Source organism: Rana temporaria, chromosome 3 (genome assembly GCF_905171775.1).
Source record: "Rana temporaria chromosome 3, aRanTem1.1, whole genome shotgun sequence".
NCBI classification, from domain to species: domain Eukaryota; kingdom Metazoa; phylum Chordata; class Amphibia; order Anura; family Ranidae; genus Rana; species Rana temporaria.
Genome location: NC_053491.1, coordinates 267,286,888 through 267,309,745, shown reverse-complemented (window position 1 = coordinate 267,309,745; position 22,858 = coordinate 267,286,888). Strand labels below are relative to the sequence as shown.

General features: G+C 43.8%; 1 protein-coding gene across 6 annotated transcripts in view; it reads left to right on the top strand.

Moving 5' to 3' along the window:
- Positions 1–22,858, top strand: part of ACSL6 (acyl-CoA synthetase long chain family member 6) — a 324,620-nt gene that overhangs the window by 163,665 nt on the left and 138,097 nt on the right. The window contains exon 1 of one of the 6 annotated variants that reach the window (XM_040344652.1): positions 9,771–10,076. The exons of the other annotated variants lie outside the window; for them this stretch is intronic. The gene's annotated coding sequence lies outside the window, so the exon portion shown is untranslated. Of the gene's footprint in view, positions 1–9,770; positions 10,077–22,858 lie in introns of those variants that run through there. 6 annotated transcript variants of the gene reach the window in all.

Sequence of the window (22,858 nt, the reverse complement as noted above, 5' to 3'; positions counted from 1 at the left end):
ACAGTGCAATGTTTCCTAAAAGTTGGGGTGCATTGTGTTCTGTTATCTATGGAAGCTGTGTCATCCCCGCCCCCCACTCACACACACAATACACTCGTTTTCAGCATCCCTCTTTATGTTAGAGCAAATGACAGTAAACTGTGGGACTGTAGAGGAACCAGAGAGCCCAGCATTGCCTGCTTCTCCATACTGTATGCTGTAACTAAGATAGATTTACAGATCTATATCTAGAGCACCAGACTTGTATGTCTGCAGAATGATGGTCTATGGGTGTTACTACATTATTGCTAATTGCTCCTAAAATCCTCCTAATAGAGACTACTATATTTAGAATCTCAGAATTCTGACATTTAATCTCAGAATTCTGACTTTGAAACTCAGAATTCTGACATTTAATCTCAGAATTCTGACATTTAATCTCAGAATTCTGACTTTGAAACTCAGAATTCTGTCTTTTTAATCTCAGAATTCTGACTTTGAAACACAGAATTCTGACATTTAATCTCTGAATTCTGACTTTGAAACTCAGAATTTAGTATTTTTAATCTCAGAATTCTGACATTTAATCTCAGAATTCTGACATTTAATCTCAGAATTCTGACATTTAATCTCAGAATTCTGACATTTAATCTCAGAATTCTGACATTTAATCTCAGAATTCTGACATTTAATCTCAGAATTCTGACATTTAATCTCAGAATTCTGACATTTAATCTCAGAATTCTGACATTTAATCTCAGAATTCTGACATTTAATCTCAGAATTCTGACTTTGAAACACAGAATTCTGTCTTTTTAATCTCAGAATTCTGACTTTGAAACTCAGAATTTAGTATTTTTTTTTTTATGATGGCCCCAGGGCTCTTCCATACAGATCAGATTGGAGGGCAGTTGGGTGTAAACAGACGCCAGAGCGGGATCCACAATGCATTAAATGAGTGGACATGGACCTGCCATTTGCCTGCTCTGATCAGTAGGAGATCAGGGGACAGATCCCCTGCTGTTATCAATGGCGTCTTCCCCGTGTGAAAGGGGCCCAAGTAACATAAAACAGAGTACATAGTGCAGAAGTCAGGATGAGGGTGAGTTGGGTGGGGAGGGATGGAAGGGTGGGGGATATTCCATGTACAGAAGGCTCACTCGCCAATGATGGGCCCCCAGGCTGGTCTCCCCGAGTCTCAGGCAGTAGCAGCTAGTAGCCAAGTTCAGCTATGGCTACGGTTTCACATCTGCTCCCCAGCACCCAGACTCTTGGGCACCAAACTCTGATTCGGCAATGCATGCATCTTTCTCCCTTATGCCATGAATTTTTTTTGCCAATAATGGCTACAGAAGCTGTTTGACACATGTGGAACGCCACAGTACTGATGCAAACAAGTGCTATATTGCACAAGGTCTGTGATGCATGTACAGTAATATTTAGTGCCTTGCCCATGTGGAATCTGTACAGTGATTTATATATGGTTTCCACATTAGGACTTCTAGTATGACCCTGGTTTTTATTGTCTCAAATTGTTATATAAAATTTCTCTTCTGTCCCATATGAATTTAATATTATGTACTTCGAAGCAGTTAAAATGAGGAAACAAATTTATTTTCCAATTTCATAAGTCATGTAAAGAGCTCTGGTTATTTGTGATAGTATTGTGTGATGGTTTACCATTATGGAAAGTGTATTCATCCCTATACCGAAGTCATGTACTATCTTGGAACTACAGGCGGCTTGCACCATGGAGATAAAAGTTCCATTTGCATTTTCTAATATCTGGGTATGATGTGAGGTTTAGCAGGCATCAAGCAGAATGTATCTAAATACCCTTGTGCATAATTATTTGTATTTTCTCTGTGTTTAATACAGGGAAAGCAGGTTTCCCATTCACAAAAAGCTGGCAGGTAAGTGTGCTTATTAAGTCAGTAGCTACAGTGTTTTTGTAGCTGCTGACGTTTAAAAAATTTTTACCGCCAGTCCTCCGCTTTAATGACACCCCAAATGCAGGTCCCTAAAGCAATGCCGGATCAAAGGGTGCAGTAGTACCATACAATCTGGTTAAGGAGTATGACTCAAACAGGACAGGGGCTTTTGAAGAGGACTAGGGGCAAGCCGCTTACCCAATGATTATGGCCTATGGAGAGAGCAGATCATTCTCCAATGATGGACAACAATGTGAGAGCAAGGCTTGGAATAATTTTCTGAATAGGGACAGTAAAGCTTCCCTTCTGGAGTGGATGGAAATGTGAAATATTAATCTTGTACAGGTTAATGGTTGGAGGAAATTTGGTGCTCCTCCTGCAGACTGGGTTGGAGCCGCTCCTTCTCTTGGGACAGAAATATGTATCCACTATATCACTCAGATCTTAAAAAAAAAAAAAAAAAAATTCTACTTTTTCAGACTGCTTGAACATTCTATAAGTTTTGTCTCAGACTGTTGTAGACTGTTGCCAGACAATCTGGGATCCCTGATTAACCACTTGCTTACTGGGCACATATACCCCCTTCCTTCCCAGGCGGAATTTCAGATTTTGGCACTGTCACACGTTAAATTAAAATTGCGCGGTCGTACGACGTGGCTCCCTAACAATTGACGTCCTTTTCTCCCCCCCCCCACAAATAGAGCTTTCTTTTGGTAGTATTTGATCACCTCTGTGGTTTTTATTTTTTGCGCTATAAACAAAGAGCGGAAATTTTGAAAAAAACACCAAGGGCCAGATTCACAGAGATTTACGTTACTCCGCGGCAGCGTAACGTATCCCATTTATGTTACACCACCGCAGGTTTACAGCGTAAGTGCCTGATTCACAAAGCTTACCTGTAAACTTGCGGTGGTGTAACGTACATGCGCTCGGCGCAAGCCCGCCTAATTCAAATGGGGCGGGCACCATTTAAATTAGGCGCGTTCCCGCGCCAAACGTTCTGCGCATGCTCCGTGTTCAAATTTCCCGACGTGCATTGCGCAAAATTACGGCGCCCCGAAGTTTTTTTTTAAATGCGACGTGCGTTATGGCGTTTCGTATTCCCGGACGTCTTGCGCAAAAAAAAAATCCGAAATTCGACGCGGGAACGACGGCCATACTTTAACATGGCTGATCTAAAGATAAGCCATGTTAAAGCAGGTGTAACTTTGCGACGGGTAATAACGACTAGCGACGACGTACGGGATTGCGACGAACGTGCGGATCTTCGTGGATCGCCGTAACTAGTCATTTGCATATTCTACGCCGACCGCAATGGCCTCGCCACCTAGCGGATAGCTATGCGTAACTGATTCTATGAATCAGCCACATAGTTAGGACGGGCGGATCACAGAGATACGCCGTCGTATCTTTGTGAATCTGGCCCCATATTTTTTACTTTTTGCTATAATATCCCAATTTTTTAAAAACTATTTTTTTTTTCAGTTTAGGCCGATACGTATTCTTCATAATTTGGGGGGGAAAAAAATCGCAATAAGAGTATAGTGATTGGTTTGCGCAAAAGTTATAGCGGCTACAAAATGGGGGATAGGATTCAGATTTTTTTTTTTTCTGCGTTTTTGTTTGGCTAAAAAAAAAAAAAAAAAAGCTGCTTGAAAAAGTAATTCCTCAAACTGGTTATGACGCACTTGCCATATGGATAAACAAAGCTGCTTGATCATTTAAACAGAGATGAGCCTTCACTTGTCAGGGGCATAACTGTATTTTCTATAGCCTTTCAAAGCTTGTTTCACTGAAAATCGAACATTCAATGGTGGTAAGTTATGGATTTTTAAAAAGAAATTTCCCCAAAATGTTTTGCTATTTCGCTATGGGACAAAATTGCAATAAGAGTATAGTGATTGGTTTGCGCAAAAGTTATAACGGCTACAAAATGGGGGCTAGGATTCTGATTTTTTATTTTTTTTTGCCTTTGTTTTTATTTTTTTATGTTTTTACTAGTAATGGTGGCGATCTGCGTGTTTTTTTTATTTTTTTGGGACTGCGATGATATGGCGGACACATCGGACACTTTTGACACATACAGCGAACAGTGTTATAAATATGCACTGATTACTGTATAAATGTGACTGGCAGGGAAGGCTTTAACACTAGGGGCCGATCAAGGGGTTAAATGTGTAATCTGGGAGTAATTCTTGCTGTGGGGGTAGGGGACTGACTGGGGGAGGTGACCAATCTGTGTCCCTATGTACAAGGGACACTGCATCAGTCTCCTCTCTCCCTGACAGGACATGGAGCTCTGTGTTTACACACACAGCTCCACGTCCCTGCTCTGTCACTGCCGTTCGCAGGCACCTGGCGGACATCGTGGCCACCAGGCACGCGCACCAGCATCTTAGTGATGCGCCAGGCCTGAGGACTCAAGGCCGTAAAAAGACAGCCTCCCTCTCTTTTTACTAGGTCTAAACAAGTTAATCAAAGCATTGTCTAGATGTTAATTCCCATTGTTAATTGAGGTCTTTGAATCACCTATTGTTTCTGTCTGTTGGCCAATTTAACTAACTCTTGGGGGAGGGGGGGGGGGTCCTACATGATGGGATTGGCCTTCTGTCAACTCTACCTTGTTATCTAACGATCATGTGATGTTTTGGGTAATGTTTGGTTTTATTATGTGGCGACTGCCCTATTTTAATGTAATAAACACCCATTCCTTTGGTTTTAGCTCTGTGTATGATGCTTGGGGTAAAAGGGCTGGAATTGGCTCTCGGTCTGCTGGAAGGGTGTGGAGAACACAAGGCACATTTTCACGGAAGCACCCAAGCTGGGTAGTAAGAGCCGGCAAAACTGTAATCCTTGAAGTGTTTATTAGTGCATCAGATTATCACTCTGATGTACCAATAAACGACACTTCAAGGATTGCAGCTTTGCCGACTCTTATTACAGTTGCATTGGAGTGTGTTGGGACACATGGAGCCTCGGCACCTGTGAGTGGATCTGGTGTATGGATTGGGTTGTCCCTGCAGAGAGTGCTATTACCTTTCTTCTTTTTCCACACCCAAGCTAAGTGCCAGGCATTCCGTCGCATTAAGCATTTTATGAATTACGGCATATACTACTTTTAATGCGGTCCAGTGCAATTTCAGCTCATTCAAATGAATGAGCTGAAAAATTGTAATACACCAAAATGGCAGTGTATTCCTATGCAATCCATGGTGTGAACCAGCCCTGAGCATAGTTGCATAGCAATATTTTAAAACCATTCCAGGAACACTTTTTTGCCAAGTTAGAATGCATACGCTAGTATGTTTTGTATAATCATTGCACATAGACAGTGAGCACTAGAGATCCAATTGCGCATTTATTACATTACACTATGCATGTTTGTTTCTGGAATCTTAACCCTGTTCTGCAGTATACCCACTTAACACTGCAACCTGGGCACACTGCTAAATATACAGAAAACACGTTTATAAGGGAGCTGCTTTTTTACCCCGCCAAATGATTTCTATGTCTGTCCACTCAGTCCTGAGATGTACACAGCTCTGCATAACCCAGTGTGGCAGGGGAGGAAACCTTTTTTTTTCTGCTGCAGTTCAATAACACTTAAAGTGAAAAAAAAGTGATAAGCGCTAAAGTATAGGTGCGTATACAACTGATGGCAAATTGCCAACACACTGTGACTAAGAGTATATAAATAAATATATATATAAAGTGGGCTGGGGAGCCCAAAACGTGAGAGTGCTATCCCACTAGAAACTGGAAAAACTGGAAACCAATGGTTAAATGATAAAGTCTATGAGTGGGTAATCAATGAATCGTTTCAAAAGATCAATGGATGGATCATCTTGACAGGATTGAACAGGATCGAATCACAGGATCGCCAAAGTGGGCAAAAATGTAAAAAAAAGGTAAGTCGGCTGAGATAACGCCGCGTCCCACGCTGTCATAGGCTGATGCGCTGTAGCGCTATTTTTAAATCCAATTTTATCTGCATTTTTTATCTCTGTTTGGACACACCGTTTGAAATACATTTTTACTGGTCCCTACATACTTCACGATTGTGGAATTTTTTACATTTTTGCCCACTTTGGCGATCCTGTGATTCGATCCCTGGGACTACGGATATATGGACCCCAGCACCTTCAATCTGCCAGGACAACAGTAGAACAGATCCAGGAGTGGCGGCGCTGACCCAATAGGAGGAAAAAAGATTTGCCCTATGCGCATACACCACTGATTGAAGGTAAGGGCAATAGGAGATAAGATGTTGGACTGTTCAATCCTGTCAAGATGATCCATCCATTGATCTTTTGAAACGATTCATTGATTATTACCCACTCATAGATTTAACCATTGGTTTCCAGTTTTTCCAGTTTCTAGTGGGATAGCACTCTCACGTTTTGGGCTCCCCAGCCCACTTTATATATATTTATTTATATACTCTTAGTCACAGTGTGTTGGCAATTTGCCATCAGTTGTATACGCACCTATACTTTAGCGCTTATCACTTTTTTTCCACTTTTGTTATTGGTTTTGTGCACCCTTAGATATAGCTGCTTCAGTAACAATGATATATATTTGTTTGATTTTTCATTATATATTCGACACATTCTTGATTTTCACTTTCAACCCTCACAGTAGCGCAATAGATTTTCTATTCTCAATAACACTTAAAGGTCTTGTCCCTCCCCCACCCTGTGACTGGACAGTGAAAGGAGAAGCAACAGACCGATGAGCTCATCCGGCTGTCACTCTGCTCTTTCCTCTCAGCATTATGCAAGGTAATTGGTGAGAACTGTAGAACAGGTGATTGGCTCCTTGTACTGCTCCTCCCTCTCCCAGTCTGAGCTCCTCTGTAGAGGAACTGCAAGAGGCTGTCACCATTTCAAATTAAGATATTTACATTGCTTGTATTTAAAAATACATTTAATGATGTATTAATGAGCACCGCATTTAATTTTTTCTTTTTTTTTCTTAACTATTCGACTCTTGGCCAGTATCCTGTCAAAAGAGCCAACTTGTTAATCTCCAATTACGTCACTTCCGGTGACTCTCCAGCAGCAGTAATTGCAGATTTTGATGATTTGGCTGTTTTCACAGAACACCAACAGCATTTACACTACGGTACATATGAGTGGCCATTGTTAGTAGTAACCAACATGGCCGCCTCAAAGGTGGCAACATAATTTTTACTCAGTCAGTGTCAAAACAGCCAATGTGTACTTTCAGTGGGAATATCTGATGTCTGCAGCTACAGGTATCATTCAGATATCCTTGTTTCCAGCCAGTGATTCTAGAGATTTCCGGTGACCAGATGCCCCTTGTTATGAAGTCAAGTTAGAGCCGCGATTGTAAAAAACGCGATTGCGGCTGGTAAGCATGGGATCGTTGTATAGATATAAAATATTATAATCTAATGCTTTTCAGCCTGGTGGAGGGATGTGGGGTCTTTTTGACCCCACATCTTTCCATAAAGAGGACCTGTCACAATTCATTCCTATTACAATGGATGTTTACGTAATAGGAATAAGTTCTCCCAAAAAATTGAGTGTCAGAATAAAAAAAGTAAAATTAAAAAAATAAAATGTCCCTGGTTGCTTGCACTCAGAAGCGAATACACACGCAAGTTCCGTCCACATATGTAAATGATGTTCAAACTACGCATGTGAGTTATCGCTGCCTGCTTTAGAGCACGAGCAAGAATTCTCGCACTAGACCTCCTCTAACTCTCTAAACTGTTAACCTGTAAAAAACAAATTGCCTATGGAGATTTTTAAGTACCGAGGTTTGTGCAATTTTAAAGTGACATGTTGGGTATCATTTACATTAGACAAAAAAATTTAGCTAAATTTACTGTTATGTTCATTTATGAAATGGCTATTTTCTCCAAAAAAAGCATTGAAAAATTGTTGCGCAAATACCGTGCGAGGTAAAAAGTTGCAACGACCATTTTATTCCCTAGGGTGCCTACCAAGAAAAAAATATATAATTTTGGGAGTTCTGATTTTCTAGCAAAAATGACTTTTACATGTAAGAGTGCCAGAATAGGCCCGGTATGGAAGTGGTTAAAGTGGAGGTCCACACAAAAATGGAGCCTCCGCTTTTCAGTACCCTCCCCCTTCCGGTGCCACATTTAGCACCTTTCGGGGGGAGGGGGTGCAAATACCTGCATAATACATGTAAGTATTTGCACCCACTTCCGGGCATAGACCCCTGCAGCATCTGTGAGGGTCTATGTCACTTCCCGTCCTCCACTTCTGTGTTCTGGGAGACACACGGGTCCCAGAAGACAGGAGGGACGATTTTGATTGCGCGATTTGCGAATGCGCAGTAGCTAACAGGAAGTGAAGCTGCAAGGCTTCATTTCCTGATTCCCTCATCAAAGATGGCGGCGGCAGCAGCATGCGAGGCACTGTTCGGCCTCGGGTGTCGACATGTAAGCGGGTGCTCTGGACAGGTAAGTGTCCATATTTTAAAAGTCAGCAGCTGCAGTATTTGTAGCTGCTGGCTTTTAAAAATTGTATTTTTATTTAGGTGGACCTCTGCTTTTAATGCAAACAAAGGTAAAACATTTTAGGTTTAGTAAGAGCCGATTCACGCAGGGGCGACCTGTCAGGCGACTGAGCCGCCTGACAAGTTGCGGTCCGCTCTATTCAAAGGAACCGTTCTAACAGGAGCGACGCAAGTTGCTCAGACTTGGAAAAAGGTTCCTGTACGACTTTGGGGGCGACTCGGGGCGACTTGCATTGACTTCAATACAGAAGTCGTTTTGCAAGTTGCCTCAAGTCGTCTTGAGATCGCCTTGCCGAGTCGCCCCCAAAGTCGTGCTGGATGTGTGTGAACCGGCTCTTACACTTTAAAGTGTTTTGTTTTATCTGTTTAATAAATGCAAAAGTATTTGCAAGAAATCTTGTGAACTGATCATTTCTTGTGATCTTGGTCTGTGCACAAGGAGAAACTATGGACATAGGGAAGGGGTATGAGGATGAGAAGGAGGGGTTATGGAGATGAGAAGGGGACTGTGTTCCTTGTAATCCATCAGAAATCAAGTTGGCACAGCTGGCAACATATGCTAAGGAATTCAGAGCTGTGTTGTCATGCCAAAGAGGAAGGTAGGAGCATACTTTATGTATGGCACAATAAAGTGGTAGTAAACACCATTTTAGAACTTGTACCTATAGGTAAGCTTATAATAAGGCTTATCTATACGTACTGTAAATTTCCCCTAAATGTGCAACATTTAGGAGATCTTTACGTAGTAGTGCGCCGATGTTGGCGCATGCGCTGTGAAGAAACGGCCCCCTGTGCTGTTTCTTCCCAACTGAGTGACGTGACACACAGCCGAAGTCCGTGGCCCCGGAAGGAAGCGAGGCAAAGATGGATGCGGCCTCCTGCGGAGACTGTGCAGGCTTTGTTTGCAGGCAATTGCCATATAATGGGCTAGTATACAATGCATACTAGCCCATTATGCTTTAATTTTGCAGGGAACAAAAGAAGAAAAACCCACCAGGGTTTACTTCCTCTTTCACATGTCTTTTTCTATACTTGCCGCATGTTTGAAGGGATAAAACTTGGGGAAAATGTGCATGTAGTCAAATGTACTAAAGATGTTTTTATACTTCACCTTGACATATGCTTTAATATATCATGGGCTTTGTCTTGACTGACTTTAACGTAAAAATGTCCTTGGAACCCACCACTTAAATAAATCACTGATCTAGATTGTACAGCCAGAATAAAGAGCTTGCTGTTTGCTCAGGAGCCACAAGGCAGTGTAGGAGTTGCCTCCCTGGATGCTTCTGCCGTCTCCAGGCAGCATAAGCTGACATTAGCCAAGCTTAACTCAGTTGGGCAATTTACAGATGAAGAGGACGAGCTGACCAGGACTTGAGTGCAGAGCATCATGTGCAGGTTCCCTTTAAGTTTTTCCAGCAGGCGAGCTGACTGTGTCTGCAGAGACCTGTAATGATTTCAAGCATGCATCTTTATGGAACAGGATGAGCTCCTTGCAAGCTGCACAAAAAAGCATATTTATGACCATCGCGTCTTGTAGTTCACTGCATGCGATTGCAACAACCCTGACTGTGCAGGATGAGGCCCACTGTTCCTCTTTAACAGGCTGATGATTTCTTACACCAATCTGTGGTGAAAACTTTCACAACCAAGGTATGAAACATATTTCCTTTTAACATTTTACTAACAGTATATACATACACATACATATATACACACATACGTGTGTGTATATGTGTATATATATATATATATATATATATATATATATATGTGTGTGTGTGTGTGTGTGTGTGTGTGTGTGTGTGTATGTATATATATATATATATATATATATATATATATATATATATATATATATATATATATATATGTGTGTGTGTGTATATATATAGTGTTTCTGTATATGTGTGTGTGTGTGTGTGTGTGTATATATATATATATATATATATATATATATATATATATATATATATATATATATATATTATATATATTCCAGCTAGCTATGGATTATGTTGTATAGTGTGAAATGTGACTAAATTTTAAAGCGGGAGCAGACTATAAAGTGGAGATGGGTAGATATATGGTATTTGGTATCTCAGTACATCTGAAAGTACAAGACTTCTGCAGTTTCACACTAATATTTTGGTATTCTCTATCTTGTCCTCAAAGTATTTACTGTGAAATGTGCTCAGTGAATAATACATGAGTAAAAAGTCGATGGGAAATTTCTACTGTTTTTAAGTCTGTGTGAAGCCAAAACACTGTTTTTATTGTTGGATAGATTTTGTGAAGGGTTAGAACCTCCTGTCGGGTTCTTAGTACAGTAAAACCTTGGATTGTGAGCATAATTTGTTCCAGAAACATGCTTGTAATCCAAAGCACTTGTATACCAAAGCATTTTTTTACAGGGTAGAAAACAGAAGAGAGGCACCTAAGTGTAGCAATAAGTTGCTAAATGTTGTACCTTCATTACATGTAACCATATTGCTACCATATTGCTACACTTATCGGCTCCTCCTTTTTTATACTCAGTTGTGACATGACGTTACTCTTGTATCAAGACATTGCTTGTATATCAAGGCAAAATGTATTAAAACATTTTAGCTCTTCTTGCAAAACGCTCTCAAACCAAGTTACTCTCAAACCAAGGTTTTACTGTACTGTCTGTGTCCCTGCTGGAGAGATTTACTTACTTTTCCAGATGACTATTGCCTCTGGTACAGAAAGTGATGGGAAATCCAACATTTCTGTGTTTTCACAGTAACAGGGAGATGAAGGGAAATCTTCCAATGGGTTAACATGTTTTGGTGGCAATTTTTTGAGGGGACAACCCCGGACTTTGGAGAGACCGCCTCTTCCTGCTGTGCTTTGAATAAGTACTGTAATGAGAATTCTTCCTAAAGGTGGGAAAAGTGGGAGACTTAAAGTGGTTGTAAAGCCACTTTGTTTGCTTACTAGAATCCCCGGTGTTAGATTACGTTATGTGCCCCAGTGTATGTTCTTTATATAAAAAAGTATGTAGCTTTATCCCTGATTTCAGAGCGCCTCTCGGTGCTCACGTGACTGCCTGCCGCTCTCCTCCCCCGATTTGAAAATTATGAGAGGGGCTGGGAATCCCCTGCTGGTGTCAGCCTGGAGGAGAGTAGGAAAGCCGAGGGCACACTGAAATGAGGTATAAAGCGGCATCTTTTTAATAAAGAACATACTCTGGGCCACATAACATAATCTAACTCTGGGGATTTTAGTAAAGCAAAGTTATTTTAGCAGCAGGAGGGGCAGGGGGCAGATTAACAGACTAGCTTTCAGGACGGAGGGGGGAGAGGGCACGAGTGGAGACAGCGGCAAGATGGAGGCACGTAAACTGACCACAGTATCGTGGATCAGCAGCCATGATGAATGCGGTCAGTTTACAGAGGGGAGGGCAGCACCAGACAGCATCATATGAGTGTTTAGATGGTCCAAGAGTGAGTGAATAACTACAAATGCGAACTGAATTGCCTCAAGGCGCTTTCCATCCAGTGTCGTCCTTATCCGTCAGAAGAGATGAGTCTTAAGTTTTGTCCTGACGGCCCGATGGTTTTCTTCCATGCGGATTCCAAGGGACAGGTTACACAGCACAAGCACTTTAAAGAAACGGTATTCTTTTTTTATTTTTAGGGTTACAATCACTTTAAAAATGAACTTCATTACTTTTTACAAAACTGAAAGTATCTGCTAGTACTATAGTTTGTGACTTTTAAGAAACACATATTTAATAGTTCATGAGGTCTTTCACTGGCTTCATAGTTTAAGTTTTTGCAGTTTGTTAGGTTCCAGTCTTTGCTTTTTAGGTTCCATCTTTGATTAAGGAGCCAGCTGTCACTACTTGATGACTCACAGCTGGCTCCCCACTGCCTATGTATAAGGCCCCTTTCACACTGGGGCAGTAGCAGCGTTGGCGGTAAAGCTCCGCTATTTTTAGCTGCGCTTTACCGCCAGATTTGGGGCGCTTTTAGGCCACTACCGGGGTGGTTTTACCCCCGCTAGCAGCTGAGAGGGTAAAGAAGCCACTGCAAAGCACCTCTGCAGAGACACATTGTACCATTGATTTCAATGGACGGGAGCGCTATACACACCGCTCCTTCACCGCTCCAAAGATGTGGCTAGCAGGACTTTTTTACCATTCTGCTAGCGCACCGCTTCAGTGTGAAAGCCCTCTGGGCTTTCACACTGGAGACACACTGTTTAGGGTCAGTTTGCAGGCGCTATTTTTAGCGCGATAGCACCTGCAAACCGCTCCAGTGTGAAAGGGGTCCAAGACTTGGCTAGATTGGTTCTGTTGTCTGAGGCTGTGGGGGGGGGGGGGGGATTCAGCCCTCCTGTCAAGGAAGGACAGGCCTAGCACATCGCCATCCTTGCCTAGGAATGAGAACGTGTGATCAAACACCTGCTGAAAGAAGAGCTTTCTATCCCCCAAAAAATTCCAACAGTAAACCAAGCATGGGGGAAGGTTAGGAGGCAATGGGGAAAAGTTTGAGGTAAGGTCTGCTTTAACTTTCTGCCCTACACGCCATTTCCTTTGCCGTTTGCTGGGTATTTGAAGTGAATGCAGGGTGCCTGGGGTCTAGGTGAATATTGTATGTCTTCAGTAATTCCACCTCTGTCAGTCTAGAAATTTTATATACTAAGTCTTGATCTGTCTGAAAATGTTTTCATTGGCTAGTGGGTGAGTGTATCCTTGGGCTAGAAAGGATCAGTAAGTCCTGTAAAGTAACTCCTTAGTCCTCCAAATCTGAGGGAGTAAATGACATAGACTGTGCAATTTGCAAAGTGCAGTTGCACTCGGCAAGAGTAGTTGCTCAAAAGGTTAATAAATGAGCAGAAGCTCTGCTGACTTCCATCATCCAATCATGTGCAAGCAAAAATGCTTTTTTCTTTGCATGTGCTTGGGTGTTTTTTTACAACATAAAGCTTTACCTCATTTACTAAGCTCTGGGGCAACTGCACCTGTAGAGTGCAAGTGCACTTTGGTAAATCATCCCCGGTGCATCTTATAATCATGGGACTTTTTATGCTACTTATTCCTTGTTACTTCTGTTGTTTCTTCAACTAATTAATGTGGCAGAACTATTGTATGTTTTTTTTGGGGGGGATTTTATGTCTGTCGTTTTTATCTGTACTTAGATATTCAGTGCATCTGCATCTAATTTCTATGTATTATAACTGTAAATGGCTAACCAAGCAGTGTATGCATTGGTATTTTCTTATTTGATCACAGGCACAGATAAAGAAAAGTGGTGTCTCTGGTGTCAGTTGGTGGAATTATGTTCCAGTGTTAGTACCAAGTTGTCGTAAACCATGATTAATGAACGCCTCTCGGCAATACTGCTTGAAAAGTGGACCATCTTTGACAGTTTGGGAGCCTTGGATCAAGTATCTGAAGCCTTATGAGGTGCCAGTACTTGGTCATGCTGGGAATGTCAGGAGTCCATCTCTTTACCCTACTCTTTCTCTTTCTTAATTTCTCCCCTTTTTCATTGTTTTTCCCCTCTTCCTGGATTTTGATTTGGAAGACCAGTGAGCTATGCTTTTTGAGCTTTTCATGTACGTTAAAGCACTGTGGCGGTATGGGTGGATCCTGATTACAACTTGGATCCCTGGCTTAGCTTCCCTGTCCCATATCACATGGGTATAGTAATACTACCGACCACATGGTCATGCTGTTGTAGTTCTTTCTCCCCCCCCCCCCCCCAAAGAGCAACATCCACCTAGGTAAATATAAATCTTAAAATAAAGAAAGTTCATACTTATTCTTTAAGTGAAAATTCAGTTAGATTAATTTTTTTCCCATGCACATGATTGGGTATCCTTTACTAAGCAATTTTTTTCACTGTTTTACCTCATTTACAAAGTAACAATCAGTTATGCAAAATGAACATGTTCAGCTCCTTTAGTAAACAACCTCACCAAGTTTCTTTGATTCTTCAGACAGGGTAACCGGAGGTCTCTGATCAACATGTAGTAATTGAAGAAGACCTCCAGAGAAATATTGTATGTACGGGTTGGAGTTAGGAATGTTAATCTGACTTGCCTCTGTGTGCCCTTTGCTTGGGAACCTCCAATGTTATATCCCATGCCAAGCCCCCCTTCCTCCAAATGTTGCAGTCACTGCTCAATATTTAATTAGACAGAGCCATGTGGGAAATCTAAAACACAGGTCAGAGAAAAGACTATAAACGGATACTTTCATTTTCATTCACACAAACCTTAAGCTCGGAGCGTGGAGTTCACTCACAGCCTTGTTTTCCCCATATACCCACTGCCACTAGCAAAGGAAGGTAGTATCGAGCTGCCATTTTAAGTGTCAAGGCATGTTAAATGTAAAGAACAATTGTAATAAAGAGATGGAACTGTAAAGAACGTAGAACAGAAAACCTATTAACTTTTTTTTAAGCCTTTTAGGAAAGTTATTTGCACTTTAAAGTGTGAACTTTTTAAAGATGGAATCCTCCACATCTAGCTCTAAAAAGATCTTCTGAAAAACCTCAAAGGTATATTTTAGGTTTTCAGGGTAGCTCATGTTGAAAGCATAAATGAGTCCCATAATCAATCTTTCTGATACAAAATGAGTGCTATACAGTGGGGCAGCCTCCAATTGTGCAAGTTCTCCCACTTAAAAAGATGAGAGGCCTGTAATTGTCATCATAGGTATACCTCAACTATGAGAGACAAAATGTGGTAACAAATCCAGACAATCACATTGTCTGATTTGGGAAGAATTTATTTGCAAATTATGGTGGAAAATAAGTACTGTATTTATCGGGGTATTGCGCGCTCCGGCGCATAGCGCGCACCCCTAAAGTGGACCTGCATTCCTGTAAAAGAAAAAAACATTTTAGTTCTTAGTTTTGGTGTCTTGCACGGCGGCCTCGTCGGGTCCGGCGTCCGTCTGTGGCTTCGGTGGTGTCCTCCTCGTCGGTCTGGCATCCTTCTGCGGTGTCCTCCCCGCGCCGATTTTGAGCCCTTGCGCCGGCATATACCGAGCGCAGTACACTCGGGTATAGTCAGGCAGGCTCGGCTCCTCTCGCGGTCACGTCCTTTGCGTCCACGACGTGACAGCGAGAGGAGCCGAGCCTGCCCGACTATACCCGAGTGTACTGCGCTCGGTATATGCCGGCGCAGTGTTTAAACTCGGGGCGGGTATCCGCGTATATCACGCACCCACGATTTTGCTCTGATTTTCAGGGCAAAAAAGTGCGCGGTATACGCCGATAAATACGGTATTTGGTCAATATCAAAAGTTCATCTCAATACTTTGTTAGATTTTCTTTTGGCAATGACAGAGGTCAAACATTTTCTGTAAGTCTTCACAAGGTTGTCACACACTGTTGCTGGTATGTTTACCCATTCCTCCATGCAGATCTCCTCTAGAGCAGTGATGTTTTGGGGCTATGGCTGGGCAACACGGACTTTAAACTCCCTCCAAAGGTTTTTTTTTGGGGGTTGAGATCTGGAGACTAGGCCACTCCAGGACCTTGAAATGCTTCTTACGAAGCCACTCCTTCGTTGCCCGTGCGGTGTGTTTGGGATCATTGTCATGCTGAAAGACCCAGCCACGTTTCATCTTCAATGCCCTTGATGATGGGAGGTTTGCACTCAAAATCTCATGATACATGGCCCCATTCATTCTTTCATGTACACAGATCAGTTGTCCTGTTCCCTTTGCAGAGAAACTGCCCCAAAGCCTGATGCTGCCACCCCCATGCTTCACAGTAGGTATGGTGTTCTTTGGTCGCAACTCTGCATTCTCTCTCCTCAAAACACGACAAGTTGTGTTTCTACCAAACAGTTCTACATCCAAATGCTCTCTAGCAAATCTCAGACTGGCCCGGACATGTACTGGCTTAAGCAGGGGGACACGTTTGGCACTGCAGGATCCGAGTCCCTGGCGGCGTAGTGTTACTGATGGTAGCCTTTGTTGCGTTGGTCCCAGCTCTCTGCAGGTCATTCACTAGGTCCCCCCCGTGTGGTTCAGGGATTTTTTTCTCACCGTTCTTGTGATCATTTTGACTCCATGGGGTGAGATCTTGCGTGGAGCCCCTGATCGAGGGAGATTATCAGTGGTCTTGTATGTCTTCTATTTTCTAATTATTGCTCCCACAGTTGATTTCTTCACACCAAGCTGCTTGCTTATTGCAGATTCAGTCTTCCCAGCCTTGTGCAGGTCTACAATTTTGTTTCTGGTGTCCTTCGACAGCTCTTTGGTCTTCACCATAGTGGAGTTCATAGTGTGACTGTTTGAGGTTGTGGACTGGTGTCTTTTTATACTTCTTATACGAAGTTCAAACAGGTGCCATCAATACAGGTAATGAGTGGAGGACAGAGGAGCCTCTTAAAGATGATACAGGTCTGGAAGAGCCAGAAATCTTGCTCGTTTGTAGAGACCAAATACTTATTTTCTCTAGTCGTCTTCCAGGACAGCCTCTTGAGACCTTGGGCTCCTCCCTCCGGGACAGGAAACACGTACACCCTTTTCTTTAAAGGGCAGTCCTCCAGGTCTCCTCAGTTTCCTGCCAGAAGGGAAGGAGCACGTCAGGGACTATAGGCTAGCTGGAAAAAGCCTCTATGTGCTGAGTGCATCGCCAGCTTAGTTAAAGACGACTCCACTGCTGAGTGTCATAAAGTTTTGACATCTGTCAGGGACGAATTGGCATCCACCTTCAGCTCCTTTAGGGGGATGATGGATAGGGTGCAAATGCCATCCCCAATTTATAAAGCCTCTAGTGCACCATCATTGGCAGCCACTCCCGGAGTGTTTGAGCAGGAGGAAGAGGAGGCTGGTGGGTCCACACGGTCCCGAGCTTCTTCCCAGATAGACTCGGCATCGGGCTCAGAGGTAGAGGAAGATTCCTCCAGGGGGACAAGATATAAGCTATCTCTAGAGGACGTAGGAGATTCGATTAATGCTATCTACGAAACCTTAGAGATCCGAGAGGAACCGGTCCAGTTATCAAAGCACGACCAGTTATACCAAGGGTGCGGTGCTCAAAAGACCAAGGTCTTCCCCGTCCACAAGTCGCTAATAGAAGCTATCTTGCAGGAGTGGGAGCAGCCAGAAAAAAGGCCTTTTTTTGCGGGGAATTTAAAAAGGAGATTTCCTTTTGAGGATAATGCATCACAGCCCTGGAACAAAATCCCGAAGCTTGATGCACCCCTGGCCAAGGTCTCTAAAAGAACCGACCTGGCCTTTGACGACCTTGGATGTCTTAAGGATCCCATGGACAAGAGGGGTGAAATCCTACTCAAAAGAGCATGGGATGCCTCCACCATTGCACTGAAGCCTGCTCTGGCGGCTACGTGCGTGGCTAGGAATCTAGAATGTTGGCTCAATCAGCTTCAAGCCCACATTACAGCGGGTACTTCTAGGCAACAGATTTTAAAGTCTTTCCCGTTGCTTATGAAAGCTGTAGGCTTTCTAGCCGATGCTTCTTCTGAATCAGTGAAGCTGGCAGCTAGATCAGCAGCCCTGGTTAATGCGGCCAGAAGGTCAGTCTGGCTAAAGACGTGGACCGGAGATGCAGCGTCAAAACTGAAACTCTGCGTCTTGCCTTTTTCAGGGGACCATTTGTTTGGCCCTGGCCTCCAAGAGGCTTTGGAAAGGACGCAGGATAAAAAGAAAGCTTTTCCCGAGAGAAGGAAAAAAGATGGGAATAGAAAGTTTTTTCGAGGGTTCAAACAGAACCAAAAAGACGATAACCGTCCTAAAAAACACTGGGCTAACCAGAAGGGACGAGGTCGAGGGGGAATCTTGTTTAACACTCCTCAGGCTACCCCCAAACCCCAGTGACATTCAGGTCCCTGTGGGAGGAAGATTGGGGGAGTTCCTCCTGCAATGGACAGTCTACAGTCAGTCCGTTTGTTTTGGACATAATAAAAAACGGTTACAGACTAGAATTCCTTTCCCCTCCCCCTCCATTACTTCTAATCACCCAACTACCAAAAGATCGGGAGAAAGCGGAAGCCTTAAGCCTCCTTATAGGAGACTTATTAGACCAGAGAGTCTTGGTGGAGGTTCCCCTAGTGGAAAAGGGTCTAGGAGTGTATTCACACGTGTTCGTGGTGAAAAAACCCTCAGGGAAATACAGACTGATATTGAACTTGCACCCCCTGAACAGGTTTGTCAGTACAAGCGCTTCAGAATGGAGTCGATTTTTTCAGTGACCAATCTTATCTTTCCAAATTGCTTTATGGCCACGGTGGATCTCAGGGATGCATACCTGCATATCCCAATTCGCCCAGAAAGTCAGAAATTTCTGAGGTTGGCGGTGAAGATGGGGTCGACAATCAAACATTTTCAGTTCAGGGCTCTCCCCTTTGGACTTTCGTCCTCCCCAAGAATCTTCACCAAAGTGCTGGCAGAAGCCTTGGCGCACCTGAGAACACGGAACATCACAGTGATTCCATACTTAGACGACCTCTTATTCTTAGCCCCATCAGGTCCCCAACTAGAGAGCGACTTAAGGGTGGCCCTGTCCTTCCTGAGCTCCTTAGGGTGGTTGGTCAACAAGGACAAATCACAACTGGTACCTTCCCAAGAAGTCATGTATTTGGGATACAGAATTTCCTCTGTGGAAAGAAGGACCTTTCTCCCACTGGAAAAATTTTACAAATTGGAACAAGCAATTGCACAGCTTCAAACAAATTTAGAAGCCAGCATCAGGGAGGTGATGAGTCTTGGGACTCATGTCAGCCTGTTTCCCAGCGGTGCCCTGGGCCCGGTTCCACCTACTACCCCTACAGGGGCTTATGCTCAAACATTGGAATGGCAGGAAGGAGGGATTGGACCTTCCAATGCCTATCCCAGACAGAATCAAAAGAGATCTGTGGTGGTGGCGGTCCAAAAAGAACCTAGAGGGAGGGCTCTCATGGCAACCCCCAACTGCCCTGGTGCTGACCACCGACGCCAGCGGAAAGGGTTGGGGAGCCCACTTAGAGGAGACTTGGACCCAGGGACAATGGTCCTCTTCAGAAGTCCTGAAGTCATCAAACCAAAAAGAGCTGTTGGCCGTCCTAAAAGCCATACAGACTTTCGGGAGTCGCCTAGTAGGACAACACCTACAAGTAAGAACAGATGCGTCTACGGTAGCCTACCTAAACAAACAAGGGGGCACAAGAAGTCCATCCCTTCAGGCCACGGCGACACAAATTCTAAGCTGGGCAGAGAAGAATTTGATATACCTTTCGGCAGTCCACTTGAAGGGGTCTCTAAATACCCTGGCCGACTTTCTCAGCAGACAGTCGGTAAATCAGGACGAGTGGTGTCTGGACCAAGTTGTGTTCGAGCAAATAGTGTCTCTCTGGGGATTACCAGAAGTGGACCTATTCGCAGCTGAAGGGAACAAGAAAGTTCCAGTGTTCTTCTCTATCCACCATCAGGACAGGTCGAAGGGCATAGATGCCTTCGCCCATCCCTGGCATTTCAACCTAGCATATGCTTTTCCCCCAGTGAGATTAATTCCCAGGGTAATTCAGAAGTTTATCAGGGAATACACGGACCTAATTCTGGTCACGCCGTTTTGGCCGAAGCGGCCTTGGTTCACCAGCCTAAAGAGACTGGGCCCTATATCCACCTTGGACACTTCCGGAAAGAGAGGACCTACTGTCCATAGGTCCGGTTCTTCACCCTCGGATAAAGAGCATAAAATTAACTGTTTGGTTTCTGAGGAACAACTCTTAAAAGCCCGTGGCTTTTCAGATAGGGTAGTAAAAACCCTCCTGGAATGTCGCAAGCCAGTGACAAGGGCTATCTACTCCAAGATCTGGAAAAGGTTCAGTTCCTGGAGGTTGGAGCAAGGGTTTTTCCAAACTAACATTCCAGCAGTGCTGGATTTTTTGCAAGCTGGGGTAGAACTGGGCTTATCCATAAGCACCCTCAAGGTACAGGCTGCGGCCTTAAGCATTTTTTTGGAGACTCCCCTTCAGCAAGATCGCTTTGTTAAATTTTTTTTCAAAAGTCTAGCAAGATCCAAGCCCGTTAAGGTTAAAGCATGCCCCACGTGGGATCTCTCGCTGGTACTAAAAGCTCTCACCAACAAACCTTTTGAGCCGCTGGAGGAATCTTCTCTGAAGCATGTGACATTAAAGACAGCATTTCTAGTCGCCATAACCTCGGCTAGGAGAGTTAGTGACCTTCAGGCCCTCTCTATTAGAGAGCCCTTCCTGAAGGTTTTTGATGACAGGGTCATTCTTAGGACGGACCCTAATTTTTTGCCGAAGGTGGCATCCACCTTCCACAGAACTCCAGGATATTATCCTACCAACACTGCATTCCTCGTCGGATAATGATGAGGGGGAATTGTTGTCCCTATTGGACGTTAAAAGAAATATTTTATTTTATTTAGAGGCCACTAAGCAGTTTAGACTTAGTGATTCCCTTTTTGTTAATTTTTCTGGTACCCGTAAAGGTTACGGGACGTCTAAATCCTCTAAAGCCAGATGGCTGAGGATGTTAATTATTGAGGCTTATCAGGTAGGGGGTAAAGAACCACCGATTGTCAAAGCCCATTCTACCCGGGCAGTTGCAGTTTCTTGGGCAGAGAGAGCCGGAGCTTCCCCGGAAGAGATCTGTAAGGCGGCAGCCTGGACATCTTATTCAACCTTTGCAAGACATTATCGGTTGGACCTTATGTCAGATAAAGATCAGGCCTTCGGACGAAGGGTCCTACAGACAGTGGTCCCACCCTAAAAAAGAGTAAGTTTCTTGCTTATCTCAAGAGGCTGTCCTGGAAGACGACTAGAGAAAAACCGGAAATTAGGCTTACCGGTAACTCTGTTTCTAGGAGTCTTCCAGGACAGCCGGAGTTTTTCCCACCCGGTGTCCATTTAGGAACTGGTAGTGTGATAATGATCTAACGATGTGTAGATTGTGTCTTTCAGAGTCTTCTGTTATTTCTCGGGCAAACTGAGGAGGAGACCTGGAGGACTGCCCTTTAAAGAAAAGGGTGTACGTGTTTCCTGTCCCGGAGGGAGGAGCCCAAGGTCTCAAGAGGCTGTCCTGGAAGACTCCTAGAAACAGAGTTACCGGTAAGCCTAACTCCGGTTTTTCCACCATAATTTGCAAATAAATTCTTTCCAAATCATACTGTCTCTCATCGTTGAGGTATACCTATGATGACAATTGCAGGCCTCTCATTTTTAAGTGGGAGAACTTGGCAAGCACACACCTGCGTAATTGTTAGCCGGGCCCAAGGAATCACTTTTTTGGCACAAGGGTAGGGTTGCCACCAGTGGCGGCCCGCCCCCCCCCCCCCCAAGTCGGTTAAAAAAAAAAAAACTTTAAACATGTCCCTTTAAATAAAAATAAAAAAATCGAAAAAAGGTCCTTATGTGCACTGTGTCCGGGCGCCGGGCACAGTGCAGTATGAGTAGCGCCACGTCTGTGCAATCACGAGATTGCAGACGTGGCGCTACATTGGCAGCAAAAAATGCCTTTGTGGCTAGGCCCATCGCGCCACAGCTTCTGGCGCGATGGACCTGGACTTGTGGCCGTGCGGGTGCACGGCACCCAGTATATTAATCTGCCTGTGCTGACGTCAGGAAGTGACATCGGCACTCTCCAGCCCAGAGGGACACACCTCCGTGAGCCGAGCATGGAGGTAGGTAAAGCAGCCTTACACACCTTCGGCTAAACATTTATTGGCACCCCCGCTGATTAACTATTTTTTTTACAGTCCGGCTGATCTGTTAAACTAGCAACCGTCACCCCTCTCCCGCCGCTTATTTCGTTTCTACTGTTCGGCGATTGGCGGAAATAGGGGCCAGGAACCCCCGTTTGTAAACCGTTACAGTGCGGCGATCGACCGAAATAGCGAGCGAGCACCACCCCCCCCACTTATTAACGGATTTAACTTGATCGGCAGAAATAGCACTGTCATCTGCACTGAGTGTCTGCTGTGTTATCTGACCCTGGGGGTGACAGCTACAATATGACATGGACCTGCAATAGTTACAATGTATCAGCTCTATAATGTCACCTGTAATAGAGATATTCACAGATATTTTATGACCTACCATTATGATTACAGTCTTATAACAGGGATCTGCAGCAAATGTTAACTTAATTTACAATGTTACCTGGAAAAGATATGACCTAGGATCATGATTACAGTCCACCAGACCTATGATGAGGATTTGCAATTGGTACATTGTATCAGCTCCGACTTGATTTACAATGCACCCCCCCCCCCCCGCTTATTAACTTGTTTTAACTGTTCGGCAATCGGCGGAAATAGCGACCGGGAAACACCAAACCCCCCCCCCCCCGCTTATTAACTTTGTTTTTTTAGGGCTCATTCAAACCATACATTAATTTTTTTAATGTTCAGCTACAAACAGCCCCATAGTGCATGGAAACCAAATGCAACTTTTTTTTGTAAGGTTCGGCGGAGCTA